This window comes from Sceloporus occidentalis, unplaced genomic scaffold (genome assembly GCF_023333645.1).
Source record: "Sceloporus occidentalis isolate IW3139 unplaced genomic scaffold, rSceOcc1.0.p SCAF_29, whole genome shotgun sequence".
In the NCBI taxonomy this organism is placed as follows: domain Eukaryota; kingdom Metazoa; phylum Chordata; class Lepidosauria; order Squamata; family Phrynosomatidae; genus Sceloporus; species Sceloporus occidentalis.
In genome coordinates, this window is record NW_028317009.1 from 12,017,777 (window position 1) to 12,038,772 (window position 20,996).

Genomic DNA, 20,996 nt, shown 5'->3' on the forward strand with positions numbered 1-20,996 from the left:
CTGAAACAAAAGAGAATTCATTGAGATGGGGTAATTCTTCATCGTTCTCCAAGTAAAAAGTCGCCTGCGTTACCCGATAATGGGGCTTACTTACCCCGGGGGTCCCTGCGTAGGGAGTAGGAAGCTGACACCCGGAATAGGAGGTCCCATTTAGCATATGTCATCTGGTTTACAGGTGATTTCATAATTCCTCCCCATACACTCCGGAAACCTCTGCGTCCCGACAGGAAAGATACTCTGGAAACCTCCGCGTCGCCCCGATGGGGGAGTTACTCCGGAAACCTCCGCGTCGCCCCGATGGGTGAGTTACTCCGGAAACCTCCGCGTCGCCCCGATGGGTGAGTTACTCCGGAAACCTCCGCGTCGCCCCGATGGGGGAGTTACTCCGGAAACCTCCGCGTCGCCCCGATGGGTGAGTTACTCCGGAAACCTCCGCGTCGCCCCGATGGGTGAGTTACTCCGGAAACCTCCGCGTCGCCCCGATGGGAGAGTTACTCCGGAAACCTCCGCGTCTTCCCGATGGGTGAGTTACTCCGGAAACCTCCGCGTCGTCCCGATGGGTGAGTTACTCCGGAAACCTCCGCGTCGCCCCGATGGGTGAGTTACTCCGGAAACCTCCGCGTCCCGATGGGAGAGTTACTCCGGAATCCTCCGCGTCGCCCCGATGGGTGAGTTACTCCGGAAAGCTCTCATGTGGCGTTAAACTCAGGAGCGGGCGGCTCGTCTGTCCCCCGAATTCTTTGAAACACCCGCTTTGTCCATCTGTAGGCAAAAGGCATACAAAAGGTTAATATGTTTCATGGGAATAGCTTTTTATCGTTTCAACGATGACATCATATTATATTATATCAGCAATTTCTGTATATTTCCTAATAAGACGATATTTATCATTTTATTTGCATCTTTTACAAAAAAAAATAAAAAAATCCATTACTCCTCATGGAACCCAGTAAGCGAGAAACTACCTTATTAATTAGTAGTAGTAGTATTTATTAATTCTTCTTCTTCTTCTTATTTATTAATTCTTCTTATTATTCTTCTCTTTTACATTCTGTGGCTTTTATACGATTGGCTCTGCGCTCCTATATCCAGTATATCCGCTCAAAAAACGTACTTAATATGCTCCATCGTAACGGCTTATGAAACGGGGAGGTATGTATATGGTGTACGTGGCATATGTATATAGGGATATATATGTTTGAGGATGGTGTAGGTATATGATGCACGTGTGTGGCATATGATGAATGTATAGGTGGATGTGCGTGATATGTGTATATGAGGATGTATATGTTTGTATATGGATTTGTGTGTATGGGCCTATGGAGATACATGTATTCGTTTTTCTTGACGTAATCGTAAAGAATATTTCTACATATATTATATTGATTACGTATGTCATATACTATGTAGTGATGTTTGGAGATCTGATAATAAATGTGTGTTTTTGCTGCTGTAACAATGCTGTGTATGAAAGCTTTATTTTTGCCCTTTTTTAGGCACTTAACAAGTAATAATAATAATTTGTTCTCGATGAGGTAGAAGCGAGGCCTGTGGTGTCTTTTTGTTATTGTCCGGGGTATTTTCTCTTCATATTGGATCCGGTTAATATATTCTTATTGTAAATTAAAAAATTATTTTCAGGTACCGGGAGCCAATTCAATAACCGCAGATCAGTCCAGATTGGCATATAATTTATAACTCATTTCTAATGTATTTTCGGCAGCTCCAAAGTTTATTGTGAGTTACTATAGTCTGAAATCACCCCAAGTCCCCACGCATTACCGGCTACAGGGGGGTATTACGCAGAAAGTGGAGTAATCACCATAGCAACCAATACACCGTTCCCGCCAATTGCTCCTCTACTACATACTGCGCCGGAATCGCTCCTTATACAGAACCCGGTTTGCCTTCTTTTTATTCCACAAACAGCCCGACGGCTGCTGGATTTATAGTTTGAGACCAGCTGGCTTTTTGGTCTCCTCCGCAGCTCTCTCTGGGGCCGCATCCGAGATCACTCGTCATTATTGTTATTGTTATTATTCTGTATAAGAAGCGGTTTGTTAGATTCTTAAGCCGTATATTTTCCCTGCAGTCTCTGGTGACTCTAGTAGATTGGCTCCTCTGTACCCTAGAAACCGCTCTAGAACCGTTCTAGGTGGGGAGGACTCATCGACCTGTTATATTTAGGACTCTCGGTTGAGCCTGGTTCCAGGGCTTAAGCTCCCTTGGTCGGGGGAACCCTCTGCGCCTTTAGCCCCTGTCTGGGTTGGGGCTCTTCTGACCCATCGAGTTACCCCTGTGGGGGCTGAAAGTCTCTCTCCTGTCGCTCACGGTGGTGTCAGATGGGAGGTGAACCGGAGCATCGCGGCTCCCCGTCTGTTGTCTATCCCTCTCTCGTGGCAGCAGTCCTGAGTAGCAAGAAGACGGGGCTGAGCCCTGAACGCCCTTGTTAATGCGCGATCCGTACGTCTGGTTTGGGTTCCAAGCCTCGTTTTGGACGCATCATTTCACCGCTGTCGCGTTTCGGATTTAATCGCTGGTCGGATAGGTTGTGTTCTCTGCCTGTATTGCTTTTTCTGGGTGCTGCTACATCTTTGTATTGTATCCGCTCCTGATATTCCTCAACTGCTCTTTGTGGAGGAGAAGCCTAAAAAAGCTCTTATGAAAGCCAAACATGTGAAATTCTCAGGATGTCACAAGTCCTAGGGGTTCCAGAAGGAAACTTTGCCCGGCCCGTGCGAAGTCTGCGGCTGACACGGATCCTTGCGGGGAGAAGGATTTATGGAGCTGGGAGATACATCCGACGGGAAAGCTCTTTGCTTTTTCCTGCAGTATGCATGTTTATGAAGATGTCGCTCCAGAGTGTGCCCCCCCCCCCCCCCTTAGTGAGCGAGGTCAACCTGAAAGGCGAATGAACCTGTCCAGACGTACCGGGCGTTTGTTTTCCTTTGATGGCTTTAATCGGGCTTGTGATGCACCTGAAGCGGATCCGGCAGTCATGGAAGTTTCAGAACAAGACCTCCTTGCCGCTAGAAGATGGTTCTCATTTTTCTGATCAGATGGAGGAGAAGAAGACAGAAGCGGCTACCGAGAAGACTCCACCTCTGCTTTCAAACCAGGAATCTCCTCTGCTTCGGTGGGCAGAGCTGTCAGACCTTGGCCGTCACAGACTGAGGATAACATCGTTGCTAAGACTTCTGGAGAAGAAATTATGAAGAGTATCGCTGCCTTCAAATTCGCCGTGGACTTTTTGTGTGATCCTTCTATCAAATCCATTAGTATGTCAGCCAGAGCTTCTGCTTTGCGTTGCTGCCAGAAGAGCTCTATGGTTGAATATGCTACTTAATATCCCTTTCAGGGGGCAGATCCATGTTTGGGGAAGATCTTGAATCCCAGTTAGAAAGACCGACAGGTGATTTTCGTTGAAGTATTCAATGCTAAACAGCGGTGAAAAGATTTAAGCTCTTCCATCCGCACCTTCCTAGTCCGCCCCAGGATCCTAAGGGTTCGGCATGACGCCACCTGTATTCCAGTAGGAGGAAGGCTCAGGTTCTTCCAAGACAACTGGTTTTCAATTTCTCAAAATCCCTGGGTCAGAAGGCTACCTGTTAATATCAGACCAGACTGGGTTCTGATGTCTCCTTCCCCAAGATCGGACCAGACGTTTTCAATCGTTTCCAAGACTTTCAGGCTATTATACCGATACCTGAGCTAGAGAAGAATTCTGGAATCTACTCTCCGGTTTTCCTGGCCCCAACAGCGGTTTCCATCTTAAATTCGACCTCTGTTGTTTCAGATTCAGGATGGATCAACGACCTCTTGGTCTACATAGGCCTTAAAGATGCTTATCTTGTTCCTATCCTCTTGTCTCATCAAAAGGTTCTTCGTATAGCGATTCCTTGAGAGGCAGAGACTTTTTCCCAGTTTCAGGCTCATCCGTTTGGCCTCACGTCGGCCTCCGAGGTTTTCACAAAGCTTTTGGCTGTGGTAGCGGCCGCATGAGGGAATTCGTCATTCCCTACCTAGATGGATGGTTCATCCGGACCCATTCAGCATTCAGTCGCTCGTGATTCAAGTGCTTTCATCCCGAAAAACTTCCATAAGGACTTGTATGTCTTTGGCTAGAGAAATGGCTTCTGCAAGGTACGCTGTTCCCTGGGCTCTGGCCCACTTAAGAACACTCTAGAATTTTGCATCGTTGGGACAGAAGCCTTTTTTCCCCTCAACTATCTCATTGCCCTTCCTCATCCTGTCTGAGCCTCTCCTAACTGTTGGACACAGACAGGCATTTCAGCAGTAGGAAGAAGGTGGTCCATTCCAGACAAAGATTCTGACTAGCGACGCGAGTCTCGAGCTACGAGGAGCCGTCTTCCAAGAGGAGCTTGCGCAAGGCTGCTGGTCTCCTCTCCAACCCTTTCTCTCCAGCTGTCTGGAACTTCTGGCGGTGGAGAACGCCCTAAGTCACGGGGGGGCCAAATTAACGGGCAAGAGAGTCTTCGTACCCTCAGACAATAGGTCTGTAGTAGCCTACATCAACAAGCAGAGTAGCACCAGAAGTCCGTTGCTGCTCAGGATTTCTCTCAGGCTGTTCGTTTCTGTCACATTGACCTCAGTCCATGACGAGGGTGCCTTGAACACTCATGCGGATTTTATGAGCCCAGCGCCAGTCTTTGCAGGAGAATGGTCTCTGAATCCGGAGATTTTCAGATTCACAGTCCAGAAACTGAGACTTCGAGACAAGAACTTAATGGCCTCCTGACCCAATGCTCAAGTCAAACTTTATTCTCCATCTGGGAGATCAGCCGCTGGCGGTGGATGCCTTTTTCCCAGACCTAGGATTTCTGGCTCCCCAGGGTTCTGCAAAATATCAAACAAGATCAGCTTCAGTTATCCTCATAGCTCCTGACCGGCCAAACAGGATCTGCATGTGGACTTGATCTCCCTCGGTTCCAGATCTCTGCATCTTCCGGTTCTAAGAAACCTTCAGCAGGGCCCAATTTTACACCCAAAGCCAGAAATCATCCATCTGACAGCTTGAATGTTGAGCGTAAACTTTTTTGGAATACAGGGCTTTCCGCTTCAGTTACCGAGACCCTTCTGTTAAACCGCAAGCGTGTCGGCTCTCTGAGGTTAAAATCTGGAAGAGGTTCCATTCTTGGTGCAGCTCCAAAGGTTTGTCCGCTACTCCATGTGTTTCTAATTTCATTTTGGACTTTCTTCAGCAAGGTTTAGATTCCAAATTAAAAACTTCTACCATTAAGGTCCATATTTCAGCCATCAGCACCTTTTTGGGATATGACCCGGTCTCCCTGTCCGCAGTCAGGTGTATTTTCTAAAGCTCTAGCCTGGATTAGACCTCGTCCTATTTCCAAGACGGTTCCTTGGGACCTCAATCTGGTGCTTTACAGTCTCCTGTTCCTCTTCAATCGTTGTCTCCATCTTCTGTCCCTGAAGCATTTCTGGAACCCATCACTTTTGTCACGTCCTGGGTTGTCACCCAAAGTCCTTTCAGCTTTCCCCAGGAATCTGGACGTTGGTTGACCGGCATTCTTTCCATCTCCTCAGGCGGGAGAGATTGCGCTTCGTTCCCTCGGTTTGAAAAGGCGTCTTCTTTTATGTAGAGCGAGCCCTGTCCTTCCGGAAATCTCTGGCCTTCTCTATTATTTCCAAACGCTCTATCGCCAGTTGGATTATTTCAGGGATCGGCACGTTGAGCCGCGGGGAAGTCTCCGCCATCCGGGTCACTCAACTTGTGCAGATTCTGCCTCATTTCCGGTAAATCTGCTGCCCGGAGTAATTACTTCTATTACCCCGCGTCGTGCGCTCGTTGCGGTGTCCGTGGAAGACGTTTCTGGTTCCCGACCCTTCGATGGTTTGTATATTTATCTATCGGGTCGCCGGGGGATGCAGGTCGGTTCCTACCGACAGCTTCTTTGCCCTGCTGGTCGCTGGTGACGCTTCTTCCCTCCCTTCTTTCTAATATTTTTACATCTAATTTCCTTGTTTGGGGGTATTTTCTGATTAACTGGGGTTGTTCTCGAGGTGAGGGCTTAGTTTGAGTCCTGTCCTGTCTACTAGTATCGCCTGGGACCAGCAGGGAAAAGAATACCCACCAAAGCCCCCCATTTATAGAAATGCCCCTTCCTTTGGTAAATAGTGACAGCCGGGGTAGGAAGCCGTGCCATGCGTCTGCGACTAAAGGGATAAAAATATTGCAGCAGCAGAGATGCAGTTTCTCTGTAGAGCTGTTATCACGAGGTGGCCATTTGGTAGGACGGCGAGTCGACGTACAGCGCAGAGTATTATTCCTGCAGATACCGCATCGCTTTAACCAAATGGGTGAATTGGGTTTCCTGCAGCGCAACAAACTTCATTCCATGACTGATGTATCAGAGGGCTGGAGGACAGCCGGGGAACGTCTCCAGCAGACTGTCAGCTCTTTTACGCACAGCATGGCCTTTGGCGGTTATGCTAAGAAAATGTATATAATAAAGTATAATATATATAAATGTACATTACAGGAGCGGGGATGGAAAGGAGTCTCATGAAGCGGACATGCGCCAGAATCTCAGGTGTCTTCTTCTTTCCTCGTAGGATTTGGTGAATACCGGGGTCAGTGCCCTGTTTTTCTTCATCGCCGTGGTAACGTTGGCCTCCATCAACCACAAGTCCGGCTCGGCGATCGCTGCAGCGGTAAGAGAATCTCTTTACTACCCTTTCCCAATCAAAGCCAAACTGTACTTTTAACCCTTATGTTGCTGCGGGCCGGGTTGGTGACCCCGAGTGTCGGTATTATGATTAAATCTCGTAGCCACTAACCTCCTGCTTGTAGCCCGAGAGCCACGTTACTCCGGCCGCGCAAAAAGAAAATAGCGACTTCCGCGGCAGAATAATCGCCTTTTATTGGACGAACGTTCCCGAGAATCGACCTCCTTTATCAAATCAGAAGCAGCGCTGACCACAGAGCGTGTGGGTGAGACGCGGGCGGCAGTGCGGGGGTTAAGGGGAATGATAGACGGGTAAGGTGCGGGGGTCACAGCGGTTTAGAGGGTCGGAGATTAGGGGGGGGGGGCGGCATTCTTATAAATCTCGTCTATATCTTTAGGCGGACAAAGTGAAGTCTGTTACACGCGGAGAATCCAGACATTAGAATCAAATCACGGAAACGTCATACGAAGCTCCGGTAACGCGACTCGAACCCGCTGCACATGTTTAGTCCGTGTCCTCGGTGCTGAAAGGGTTAAGCATCTTTATTTTGTGTGTTTTTATAGTTCCCCTTCAGTGCTTTTATTTGGAGATTTGCTTTTATTTGGCAGCTGTTCTGGTGGTCCGTCTGGGTGACTTGGTGGCCGGCGGGGGGGGCAGCTGTTGTTCTGGTGGTCCGTCTGGGTTTCTGGCTGTCTGTCCGTTGATCACACGGATCGTATACACGCCATTTGCCGGTGTACCCGTGTGTGATGCGGTTCGGACCGGTCCTGGTTTACCGGTTGTTAGTCTGTCGGATCGCCGGTTCGGAGATTATATTTTCCGGTTCCCTCTAGTGTTGTCATCAATTAACCATTTCAGCACCGAGGACACGGACTAAACATGTGCAGCGGGTTCGAGTCGCGTTACCGGAGCTTCGTATGACGTTTCCGTGATTTGATTCTAATGTCTGGATTCTCCGCATGTAACAGACTTCACTTCGTCCGCCTAAAGATATAGACGAGATTTCTAAGAATGCCGTTCTCTCTCCCACACCCCACCAAACCGCTGTGACCCGCACCTTACCCGTCTATCATTCCCCTTAACCCCCCCCCCCCCCCCCCGCCGCCCGCGTCTCACCCACACGCTCCGTGGTCAGCGCTGCTTCTGATTTGATAAAGGAGGTGGATTCTCGGGATCGTTCGTCCAATAAAAGGCGATTATTCTGCCGCAGAAGTAGCCATTTTCTTTCCGATATACAAAGAATTCTGCGTTTCTTTTGGGATTAAAGCCCCGGAGGACAGAGGCCCCTAAAGCTGTAATAATCATAATGTCCTCTCAGCAGCAGGAAAACCGCTGGTGTTACCGAGACAGCGACCCGCGATTAGGGGTTAATGGGTTAATTGTACAGGAGCGGCGGAAGCTTATAACGAAAAGCTTTAAAGCAGCGCTTCTATACTGTTCCATACTGTCTCTGTATGGAACAGTATAGAGGGATGGGAGTTATGATGTACTGGATGTATTAGATCATGAAAAAGACATTAGAAATGGTACAGCATAACACCCATCACTCTCACACACTTACCAATCCACACATATACCAATCCACACATATACACCAAACCACACATATATACTAATCCACACATATATACCAATCCACACATGTATACCAATCCACACATATATACCAATCCACACATATATACTAATCCACAAATATACACCAAACCACACATATATACCAAACCACACATATATACTAATCCACACATATATACCAATCCACACATATACACCAATCCGCATATATACACCAATCCACACATATACACTAATCCACACATATACACCAATCCGCATATATACACCAATCCACACATATATACCAATCCACACATATACACCAATCCACACATATACACCAATCCACACATATACACCAAGCCACACATATATACAAATCCACAAATATACACCAAACCACACATATATACTAATCCACACATATACCAATCCACGTATATATACTACTCCACACATATACCCATCCACACATATACACCAATCCACATATATACTAATCCACACATATACACCAAACCACACATATACACCAAACCACACATATACACCAAACCACACATATATACTAATCCACACATATACCAATCCACGCATATACACTACTCCACACATATACACATCCACACATATATACTAATCCACACATATACACCAAACCACACATATACACCAATCCACAAATATACACCAAACCACACATATATAATAATCCACACATATACCAATCCACGCATATATACTACTCCACACATATACCCATCCACACATATACCCATCCACACATATATACTAATCCACACACATACCAATCCACTCTCACTTAATGCTTTCCTACCTTTCCTTTCTTCTTTCAGCTTCTTTTCCTCCTCTTCGCTCCTCTTCTTCAGTTCGTCTGTCTTCTCTGTCTTCTTCCGGGTCAGAGGGCACGGACAGCGGTGGGCGCGGCTTCAGTGCTGTGCGCCGGGATCTGACAACAAACCCCGGCGCACAGCAGCTGTTGCCGCGCGGATCACAAGGGAGCGGTATCTGAGGTCTTCAACCCAGCTTAAAATCACTCAAGGGAGCCGGAGATCTGTTAAAGACCTTCAATACCGCTCCCTTGCGAGCCTGCTCCTCCAGCGGCGGACATTACTGTCCGTCTCTGGAGGGGTGCCGGGTGCCGCAAGTTGGCACCCCCCTGATGAGCGGCGGCGTCGGACCCCGCGGCGGCGCCCCCTGGAGTGTGGCGCCCTGTGCGGTCGCACACCCCAAAGGCTGGCCCTGCACAGGGAGCCGACGCCGTGACTACAGTGTATGACTGTAGTAACGGCGTGCCCACAGAGACGGCTCGGCGTGCCACGCGTTCGCCATCACTGATCTAGGGCTTCCTCGTGCATATTTAACAGGGCTTTCCCATAATAAATCAATAAGAAGAAATGGTTAAACTTACTAGGGCTGCAACTAACGATTATTTTCATAATCGATTAGTTGGCCGATTATTTTTTCCATTAATCGATTAATCGGATAAGAAAAATGAATGTAAATTTTTCATTTATTTAAAATAATTTAATAAACAAATGATGGTAAATACAAACAGCAGAATAAAAAAAAAACTTTGATAAAATGCATTTCTTGTCTTTATTTCCCAACCAGCCCCCCCCCCAATTTATGCACATTTGAGCCCAGGCACATTTGCCACGCTGCCCCCCACATATGCCACTCCACGCTGCCTCCCACATATGCCACTCCACGCTGCCCCCCACATATGCCACTCCACGCTGCCTCCCACATATTCCACTCCACGCTGCCTCCCACATATACCACTCCACGCTGCTTCCCACATATGCCATTCCACGCTGCCTCCCACATATGCCATTCCACGCTGCCTCCCACATATGTCACTCCACGCTGCCTCCCACATATACCATTCCACGCTGCCTCCCACATATGCCATTCCACGCTGCCTCCCACATATGCCACTCCACGCTGCCTCCCACATATGCCACTCCACGCTGCCTCCCACATATGCCACTCCACGCTGCCTCCCACATATACCACGCTGCCTCCCACATATACCACGCTGCCTCCCATATATACCACTCCACGCTGCCTCCCACATATACCACTCCACGCTGCCTCCCACATATGCCACTCCACGCTGCCTCCCACATATGCCACTCCACGCTGCCTCCCACATATGCCACTCCACGTGGCCTCCCACATATACCACTCCACCCCCACATATGCCACTGTGCCTGATACGCCTTATACCCCCTGATACACCACTCCATCCTCCCCAGACATGCCACACTACCTCCCCACATATGCCACTCCAGTCTACCCCCAGATATGCCACTGTGGCCCCAGATATGCCTTATACACCCTGATACACCACTCCGTCCTCCCCAGACATGCCACACTGCCCTCCCCACATATGCCTTATACCCCCAGATATGTCACTCCATCCTCCCCTGATATGCCTTATACCCCCCAGATATCTCATAGTCCCCTCATAGAGTCACAGACCCGTTCACAGCACACTGACACCATACTTTTTTAAATAAGTACTGGGTTAATCTTCACTGCCCCCAGGATTTAGATTCCCCTTAGTTTGGCCCCCCTTTATCTCTAACTGCAACTTAAGTTAACTTTATTAAATTAATCAAATTAACCCTCAGTCCTCATCGTTAAATTAACCCTAAACACCCCATTAACCATAACTACCCCTAAATTAACTCTAAATACCCCATCAAAACAACTACCCTAAATTAACCCTAAACACCCCATTAACCATAACTGCAACGAATTTCATTATCGATTATTATCGATTTTATCGATTAGTTGTTGCAGCCCTAAAACTTACCCATAAATAATCCTCGAGCCCCATACGTGTTCCTCCTACCGTGTGTATGTTTAACACGCGTTATATTTTAAAGGGTGCTGGGGGGGGGCTCATACTCGCTCTGTTTAGAAATAACGCTGGTCAGACCCCCATCTTTGAGAGCAGTTCCTTCACGTGTCCGGAGTATGTTCCAAGAACGACCGAGGACTCTGAGAACAGCCTGTGAGCGCCACGATACAGCGTCATGTTCCGGGGCTCCCTGTGAACCAGCCGAGGCATGTAGCGGTAGGCAAAGTGTGTGTGCTTTTTGTTTTGGGTGCCGTACATGACGGCGGGGTGGAATAAGTACAGCAGCTCTCACAGGGCATTACAGCTGAAGTGAAGATGTGAGTGAGGGGAGCTGTGTGAGCGTAAGTGTGTGTGTGTTAGTGTATGGCGTCAGCACACATTCATACACGCTAACACCATACACCAGCACATGGACAATCTACTGCCGTACAGTCATCCCCACACCCCATCTTACCTCGCATGGAGCCACGAAGTAAAGTGTTGTATTAAAAATACACTTCGCCTGGCAGTACCCCTTGTTTTGATTTTATGGTCTATGGACCGGAATGAATTTTGATTTATTTTACAATGGATGCTTCCTTTCTATTCCTTGGTGTCAGCCGGCGACCTGTGATCCTTTGTAACCATCCAGCACCGTAGACCAAGCTGATCATCCACGACAGGGCTGCCCAGCAGCTGCTACCGGGCAGCGGCCTTATAATCCCCCTAATGGAAGGACACACCATGCGCTGCCGGAACTGATCATCGTAGCGCACCCCCCCCCAAAAAAAACAAAAACAATGTATGCATCATTAATACTGTCCAGGTATCAGACGCACAGTTATCTGAAGTCCTTTCCCCAATAATGCTCGCCAAGATGGTGAAAGCCGGCTGGACAGAAGTGCCAACCGCGTCTTGCCCCTGGAGTTTACTGGGAAGGGAGGGAGGACGGGTTCCGCCGCTCCTGGAATTGGAGGAGATGGATGGGTTGTCTCATCCTCCTGCTGCCGCTGGGGAGATGCGCCAGCCGCGCCGTCTCCCAGGCACCCGCTGCTGCCGTCTCCCAGGCACCCGCTGCTGCCGTCTCCCAGGCACCCGCTGCTGCCGTCTCCCAGGCACCCGCTGCTGCCGTCTCCCAGGCACTCGCTGCGCCGTCTCCCGGGCACCCGCAGCTGCCGTCTCCCAGGCACTCGCTGCTGCCGCTGGGGAGATGTGCCAGCTGCTGGATCTACCTGGATCTCTGCAGCCATTGCAGGTATCGGGCAGAAGTCAGAAGCTAAGGGATCTGCCTACTCCGGTGCCATGGAGAGGCCGCCTTCCAGCAGATGCAAGTAGCCCATCTCCAGGTACCATTACCTGCAGCCCATTACTTCCAAGTTGGCTGCCAGGGTCCGATCCTGAGAAAGCGGCAGCATTTTCTCGCGGTCTGCATACACGTCCCAGAATCTGTAGCTCTCGGAGCTACCAAAGTCTTCCTCGACTTCAAAAGCCTCCCGATCCAAGTCAGGGACGCTCAAGTCCCCTCCTTCTGGAGAATAGTGACTTTCCGACCTCCACTCCTTCTGGACTGCAGCCAAATACAATGCTCGGTATATGGAGAAACCATAAACCCGGCGGGGCGGTTTGGGGTGATGTGATGCGGGGCGATGGCCTTAGTTGATGATGTGATGCGGGGCGATGGCTTGGGGCAATGATGTGATGCGGGACGATGGCGTGGGGGGGTGATGATGTGATGCGGGGCAATGGCCTCGGGGGTGATGATGTGATGCGGGGCGATGGCTTGGGGGGGTGATGTGGAGCAATGGCCTGGGGGGTGATGATGTGATGCGGGACAACGGCCTGGGGGGGTGATAATGTGATGCCAGGCGATGGCTTGGGGGGTGATGATGGGATGAGGGGCGATGGCTTGGGGGGGTGATGATGTGATGCGGGGCGATGGCTTGGGGGGGTGATGATGTGATGCGGGGTGATGTGATGCGGGGCGATGGCCTGGGGGGGTGATGTGATGCGGGGCGATGGCCTGGGGGGGGTGATGATGTGTTGCGGGGTGATGATGTGATGCGGGGTGATGATGCGGGACTGGCTGTCCTCGGCAATGTTACAGATTTACTTATCCAATGAAGTCCGTTCCTCGGTTGACTTTCATTTGTCTGTGTGTCCGGTGGGTTATTAAGACCGGGCCATTCTATTGTTTACGGCAGGCAGTGCAAGGAGTCGGGGCAGCTGCCTAGAACCCTTCCATTAGTGGAGAAGTCGCGCTGTTTTGGAAATGTCGTTTAATGTGATATTTAATGGCTTCTCGGATTTCTCGTTAATCCGGGATATTTTGATGCGCCGCTTTCGGTGTCGGCGATATACGATAAAGCGTATTTCTAGAATGACTGCCGGCAGCTTGGAGGCGTCACTCGGCACATTAGTATCGTGTGGAAGGAAGGATACACAGAAGGCCGCGGCGTATATCATCCAGAGCCGTCTCCGTTTGGCCGCCATACGGGGCGATACGCAGTAAGTACTCGAGACGCTTTGGGAGGAAAGTCGGCAGGTACACCCCAAAGCCGCCCCCCTTCCCGCCCAGGACTTACAGTTTAGGTAAAAAATCCCCTGCCTGAGGTTTAGTTGGGTTTAATGATCCTCCGGGGCTCTGCAACCCTCAGAAAGCTGCAGCGGCTGATAAAAGCATCGCTTCTGTCTCTTAGTTTGCCCGCAGAAGTTCCTTATTTTAACCCCTTGAAGAACGGCCAGCCGGTCTGATCTCCGCTGTCTCCTCCCTGCAGCTCCCGGCTCTTCTCTCCTTCATCCGTATCGAGAGCATCATGGAGCGCTTCCCCTACGAGCGGCTCTACTTCTTTGAGTCGGTAAGCTGCAGCGCGTTGGTGGTGACCGGAGTTCTGCTCGTGATGTTCGGCCTTCGCCTTCACACCGAGGTGCCGCGCGTCAGCCGGGGGGAGTTATTCTGTAACCTGCTGCCGGGGGAGTGCGTGTCGGGATTAATGGAATCGCTAATGTCTCCTGAAAGTGTTCCACGCGTGTGAACCTGGCGTGCGCAAAACATTATCCTGCAGCCTCATGAGTAGAGAGGAAAGGGGTTCCTGGTCCCACGGGGGGCCTTCTGAGGCTTACCTCTACAATGACTCGGCTTCAGTCTGTCCGCCGACGGATTCCTGCTTCAGTCCGGCCCCTCGGCAGAAGAGACGCGTTCCTTTTAACTGTCACTAAGGATGTAGCATTTATTATTACTAAAGACGGGACTCCAGAGAACCCCAGAAAGCTAGAGCCGTCCCCGTCCCGCTAGCAGTTTTACATGCGGCTTACAGCTCCAGAGTCACATTTTATCTGCTTGCTGCATCTCTTGGGAATTATATTACTGCCGCTCTGATGCCGTGCGTTTTGTGCTGCTCTTTTCAGTGAAAGGAACATTGGCTTCACGTCCTCTAGAGCGGGGAATAACGAACCAGCTTCACGTCCTCTAGAGCGGGGAATAATGTGCCGGCTTCACGTCCTCTAGAGAGGAGAATAATTTGCTATCAGTCCACTTAAAACGCGTCCACTTACACAACGCAAGCTCCACGTCCAAGCAAGCTCGTTCCAAGTCAGGCCCACACAGATATAGGGCCGGGGCCTCCACCCCATTGGTCAGACGAGGTAACGAGCAATCGCACACAGGTGCCGGACGTGGCACACCCGGCCCATCACACGCACCCGACCAACCAATCCCACACCACGGCCCATCGCATCTACACACCCAACAAACACAGTTGTTAAAGGGACGACTGCGCTCACTCATATACTCACAGGTATCTCGATTGACCCTTTGAACACTAAACGCTTTATCATCTGGGGCATCGGAAATGACTACTGTGAAAGCCACACATTACACGAACACAACTCGGCCAACGACTCGTAAGGATACCACACCTTTCTCATCATCAATGGAGCCAATTCCCCTCAACTGCTGCCCTTTGTCGCGTCTCCGCCTAACTCACTCGCTCACTCTATCTCTGCAAGACAACTATTAAAGAAATAATAATAGATGATATGTGTCCAAAATACCTTTCATAATCACATCGCATGCTAAACATCAACACCAGCTCAGTGTGTTCCTTTTGTCGTCGTTTAAGTCAATAATATCAGGAAATATATCAATCATCACATCATAACAACTGACAATTTGTTTTGTGGTGAAATAAAGAAATCAAAGCACTTCTTAGTTAGTTAGTTAGGTTTTCCTGAATTGTATGCTCATGTCCATGGAATATCATCATCATCATCATCATCCACACACATTACTGGTATTTATTAGGTGAACAAACAAACAAACAACTCCTATATAACAACATGTGTCTGCCTTACACATTTACTCCAGCTTGTAAATGGATGAAACACAAGGCAGGTGCGCACGACTACAACCTAAACATTTCTCACGCACCCCTCCAACTCAACCGGAGGCATTCATCTACGCCGACCCGTCCAAACAAAGACGCGGACAAGAAGACAAACCGTTCTACAGGATATCCGTAAAGGTCTTACGGAGTCGCCTCACATCTCACCGATTCGCTCTCTTTCTCCTTCCATAGCCACGTAACCAACCATACTCCCCACAACATCCTCCTCAAAGGGGCTACAAATAAAGTGTAAACAAACAAACAAACAAACAAGATGACACACCACCTGTTTGTTTCTTTCTTTCTATTCCCACAATTAAAGAGCGCCTTTCCGCTGTCACAGTTGTCGCTGTCCATCGGCCCGTGTACTGCAATCTTATACGGCACTCAAAGGGAATATCTGTATCCTCGGCTGTCAAAATATGGAAACCTTCCCGCTCGCTCACTTCAAACAAACACCAACCTACTCCTTCTACACTTTCACTAAACCAGAAAAATCCCCAACAAAAAAAGAAAAGCAACACAAAACATCAAACGACGGCTTTCCTTACGTGTCAATAATCCATCAATCGCTACCTCCTAGACTGCAGACGACGGTCCTTCCCAAAAGCTCATCAACCGCCTAGCCGTGCTCATCAATCCAGACATCATCTTCTTCTCTCACACTTTACCAGACTACACACTTTACCTAAACAAACAAACAAACACCATCTCTCCATTTCTGGGTTTTCCACGTTCTTGCCAATGCATATCAGTAATAAGGATGAAACGGAACAGACTGCTCAGGTACGGACACGTTCATCGAGTCGTTACATTTCTAAACTAACAAACAATGAAAGCTAGGAACAAGAGCATCATTCATAACAACAGTGTGATTGATTGATTGTGTTACTCGGCATGTACATATCATCTAGATGTTAAGATGCATGGTTTGTTAGAGTGAGTGAGTGAGTGAGTGAGTGTATGGCGTTTCTTTGCGTGTTATCTTAGAGTGGATCCGTGTTACAAAAGGTTTGCATGTTTGTTTGTTAGTACGTACATATATTCTACTTACTTACTTACTTACTGATTGTGTTATTGCATCCCTCCTCTTTTGCCTTAAATAAGATTCTACACAATTCGCATCATAAGCTTGACTTGTTCCCTGCCGGTGATTGTTTCCACAAACAATACAAACACCGGCTTGCAATTACATCTCTGATCAAACACAAATCGCTACAGTAGATCATCAATCAACCAATGCATGTCAACCATAGTGCCATGTATTGATAAACCATTACACCATATCTGAATAAATCTAGAAATGCCCAAGAAACAAATGTTTACAAACAATACCCCCCCCCCATACTACAACCACTGTCCCTGCTACAAAACCCAGTATGCCATCCATCAGTCACATCAACACACACCTTGCTATTCAAGAGCCACCACTGGCTGCCCCACAACACAAGGGCTAACGGACACCCATCCGAAATGCACAATACCGATTGTCACACACACACACACACACTGCTGAGGCATCCGTTCGACCAGCACACAGAGGAAAACCGACTCAGCCGCCACTTAAGAGTGGATCCCGTGTCTGGAGCAGCATGCATACGATTTCCCCTGTCTTTGGCCATTTGCTTTTTGACAACTACACTTAGAAGAACCTTACGCTAGTCACAGACTCCACGTTTATCGACGTTCATTGTGTCGTCTGTCTCTAAAAATGCTGTGCTCTCAACCCTGACCAATAGGATCTGTTGTTACAACAGCTACAGCTTGAGGTGTTGTTAGCAAAAACACCCAACAACTGTACACAGCCACGCTTTACACTTCCAAACTGTACACGTTGTTTACCTTTGTAACATACTAGAGTCTAATCAAACAGAATTGATATAAAATAAATCATATATATAGTTGTTGTACTTTGTTTCTTTGTTTGTTTCTACCATTTTCAGGCACTTGATGCTGTGGATAGTAAAACTATTATTAAACATATCTCATCTACAGACACCAGACACACACACAAGCCAGAAGGCTACAAAGGATTCTAGGTAGACCCATGCAAACGAGGTCAACGATACTCACCTTTTGCCTCCAGATCCACTTCATACACGGATCCCTTCAAAGTAATCGCCCGCTGTACAGGACAGCCTGTAGACAAGACTCGGGAAGAGATGCAGTAGCCACATCGCCGCTCGTGGACAGCTGTTTCGCCCTTAACGGGAGGTCGTCATACTGGCTTCATACTCGAGGCGGGGGAGGGGGGGGGGTTTAAACAAAAACGACCGTAGCAGAAGTTATGGTGGGAAAACCCTGCCGCTAAAATCCTTTGCGGTTGTGCCAGCGCCATGAGATTTCTGAGAGAAAAATAAGCCTTCTGGCATGTCCGGTGTCTGTAGATGATGACTGTTTGTTGGTTTGTGTAATAACGCTTCTACGTACCCCCTTAATTTGAAGTGGAAGGGGTTCCAATCATCACCTTTACCCCCCCCCCACACCATAACTCCCGTACAAGCACTTGAGGGAAAAAGGAGATAACAACAACAGGGAGAAACGCTGTTGTTGTTGTTAACATTTTGACAGAACTGAACTCAATCGATAAAGTGCCTTAACCGTCTCTACACTTACGCAACATGTGTTTTATTTGATTCCTTTTAATGGTAGTCCATTAGAATGACTAAAAGTTGTGCTGTTTGTTGTCTTACTGTATGAAACGAAAAACTGCATTGGGTTGCTATTTCGTTTTTCTTTGAATGACAGCTGATTGATGATTGCTGGAATGTATCTTAAACAACTATATAGAATTCTGTGAAAGTGAAATCTTACGCCAAATCCAAGCACTGCTTTCTGCTCGTTGGTAAGGGCTGTAGTGAAGCTGCTAACTTCTATATGCATTTCTCTTCAAATACAATAAACAGTCGCCCGTCTCAGCTCGGCGTCTTACCGCACACATACAAAACGTTCAAGAGAAGCGCGCCTCTATTCTCGCAAGTGACGCTAAACACGCAAACGTCGTACATTTTACTTCCCTACCTAGCGCAGGACATTCCCTCTGACATACTCTTAACAACGCTCTGTGCCCAATATCGCAGCGGGGACGGCTCCCTTTCGACACTCGGCTTAAACGTCCTTCCCGGCGGTGTGACGACACATGGCTGCGTGCAATTTGCGTCTCTAGCGCTGTCCGACCAGTCTTCGACATCTTCTTCAGTCATCTCTGTCTGCTTCTCATCAGCAACTGAACCGACATCTTCCATCGTGGCGGTGCCTGCAAACAAAGTGACAGATGAGTATCATCAAGAGCTTGCTTGACGATACATCCACAAACAAACAAACAACCATCTTCAAAGAATATTTCATGCACCACACATTACTGTATATTTATTTACTTGCAACATGTATCGATCTGTTGACTTCTCTGCTCAGAGCAAACCCAGTCAATCCATGCGTCGCTATCATCTTTACCAGTGCCCATTTTGAAAGGAGCTGACGCTCCTCTATGGTCAACGGATAGCTTCACAAACACAGATAGAGCTGACTGACTGCATCTAATCTATGACAACCCCACCAAGTGTTTGACAATGTGGCTCTCAAACACCAGCAACCAAAGTTGTCGTGTCCTCCCGTACGACAAACCTTCCTGGGAGTAGAGCTTTAGCGGTTTCAGCCGCACGCCGTACGATACGTCGATCCAGTGCTTGAGAATTCTGGAGGAAATTGGATAACAACAACAACAACAACTGTTCAAGCAGCTGTAAAGATCCAGCCTCGTTTAATGGAGACAGCAAAGCGTGCGTGCGTAAAAAGCTGCCTTCGGTACAAACAAACAACACGCGCATCTTATGAAAGCACAATAACCGGGTTCACCACGCAAGTACTTTGTAAGCGCCGTTATACACGTTCGATGCGTGTACCTCGAGAGCTGCAGGGCATCCCTCCCTCTGTGGCCTGCACTACATTTGGCCACTCACTGGCATTTAAGCTCTCCCATTTCAACCAATGGAAGAGCTGTTTGTTTGTGCTGGAGCAAGCCAGTGTGTGTGTGGTGGGGGGTATTCTTTGATCGCTTACTTGCGTGAACCCCCCCGCTGGAGCTGGCTGTGAGCGCCCTGCACGTCACCAGTAGCAAACTGGAGATTTGTGCTCTGGAGCGTAGAGGCATTACAAAAACAGACCAGGCAAAGACCGAATGTACGTCGCAGACCTTTTTCACTTACCGAGGCCTTCGGGTGTCGCCTGCCGGTCATTCTCCTCACATTCTGCTCCCACAGTGGGCTGACCGCTTGCCTCTGCTGTGAGCGGAGCTTCCGGACCCAGCAGAAATTCCAGATCCTCGTCGAGTGCAGACAAAGCGGGGTGCTGGGTGGTTGTCGCCCCCCCCCCCGTGATCTTTGCCCGGGTTCAGCAGGGGAAGTGACTCTTGCGTGGAGCCCACAGATGATGCCCCTTTATCTACCTGACTAGCGATAGTTGGAGCTAAGCTTCAAGAGCTCTTTACCTTCAACTGAGGGACTTCTTGAGGAACCTCTTCCTAGAGACGAGAGAAAAAAGATGAAACCATCCGGCAGAAAGCATCAACATAAACACCTCCAATGTTAACAGCATACAGCTAGGAGCAACAACGCACCGAAACTAATACCAAGCTAACCGAAATCATATATTAGACTCTACAAGGAGGCGTGGAATTGTTCTTTCAATATCAATAATCATTACATACATAAAAGAGATGGCACTGAGAATAATACATGCAAACAATCAGCTCAATACCCTTTGCAGTGCACCATAGCAAGCGGAGGTGTAGTTTGCTCTATATCCGCATTACGAACGATTCAGTCGGACCCCCCCCCCAGCAAAACCAAACGCACTCGGTAATATCCCAAAGCAGCAACTATTGTGATTCATGATATATCTATATCGTGATACAACAGATTACATTCCGCATGGATCTTAGTTTCCGCAGAGTGTGTTCTTTCCGATACCGCCGCTACCTATTGCACCATCACGAAAAGGTCCATTTCCTTTCTTTGGCCTAGGTAACAGCATTATTACACATATCTCATCTACAGACACCAGACAAACCAGAAGGCTTGCCGTGTGCTGCCACAACCACAAGGGATTCTGGGTAGGCGTATGCCAAAAAGGTCAACAATGATCACCTTTTGCCTCTAGATCCACTTTATACACAGATCCCTTCACAGTACAGGACAGCCCTCGGGAAGAGGTGCCGTAGCCAGATCACCCCTCGTGGACAGCTGTTTCGTCCTTAATGGGACTCGTCAGCATGCAGTTGTCTGGTGTCTGTAGATGAGTGTTTCATAATAACGCTTCTACTACCCCCTTCGTTTTAAGCGGAAAGGTTTGCCATCACCTTGACCTCCCACCATAACTTATGTCATGGTTAGTTTTGGCTACCTCAAGCCTCAAGTATTACGCCAGTAGCACAACCTCACGCTGACGAGTCCCGGTAAGGACGAAACGGATGTCCA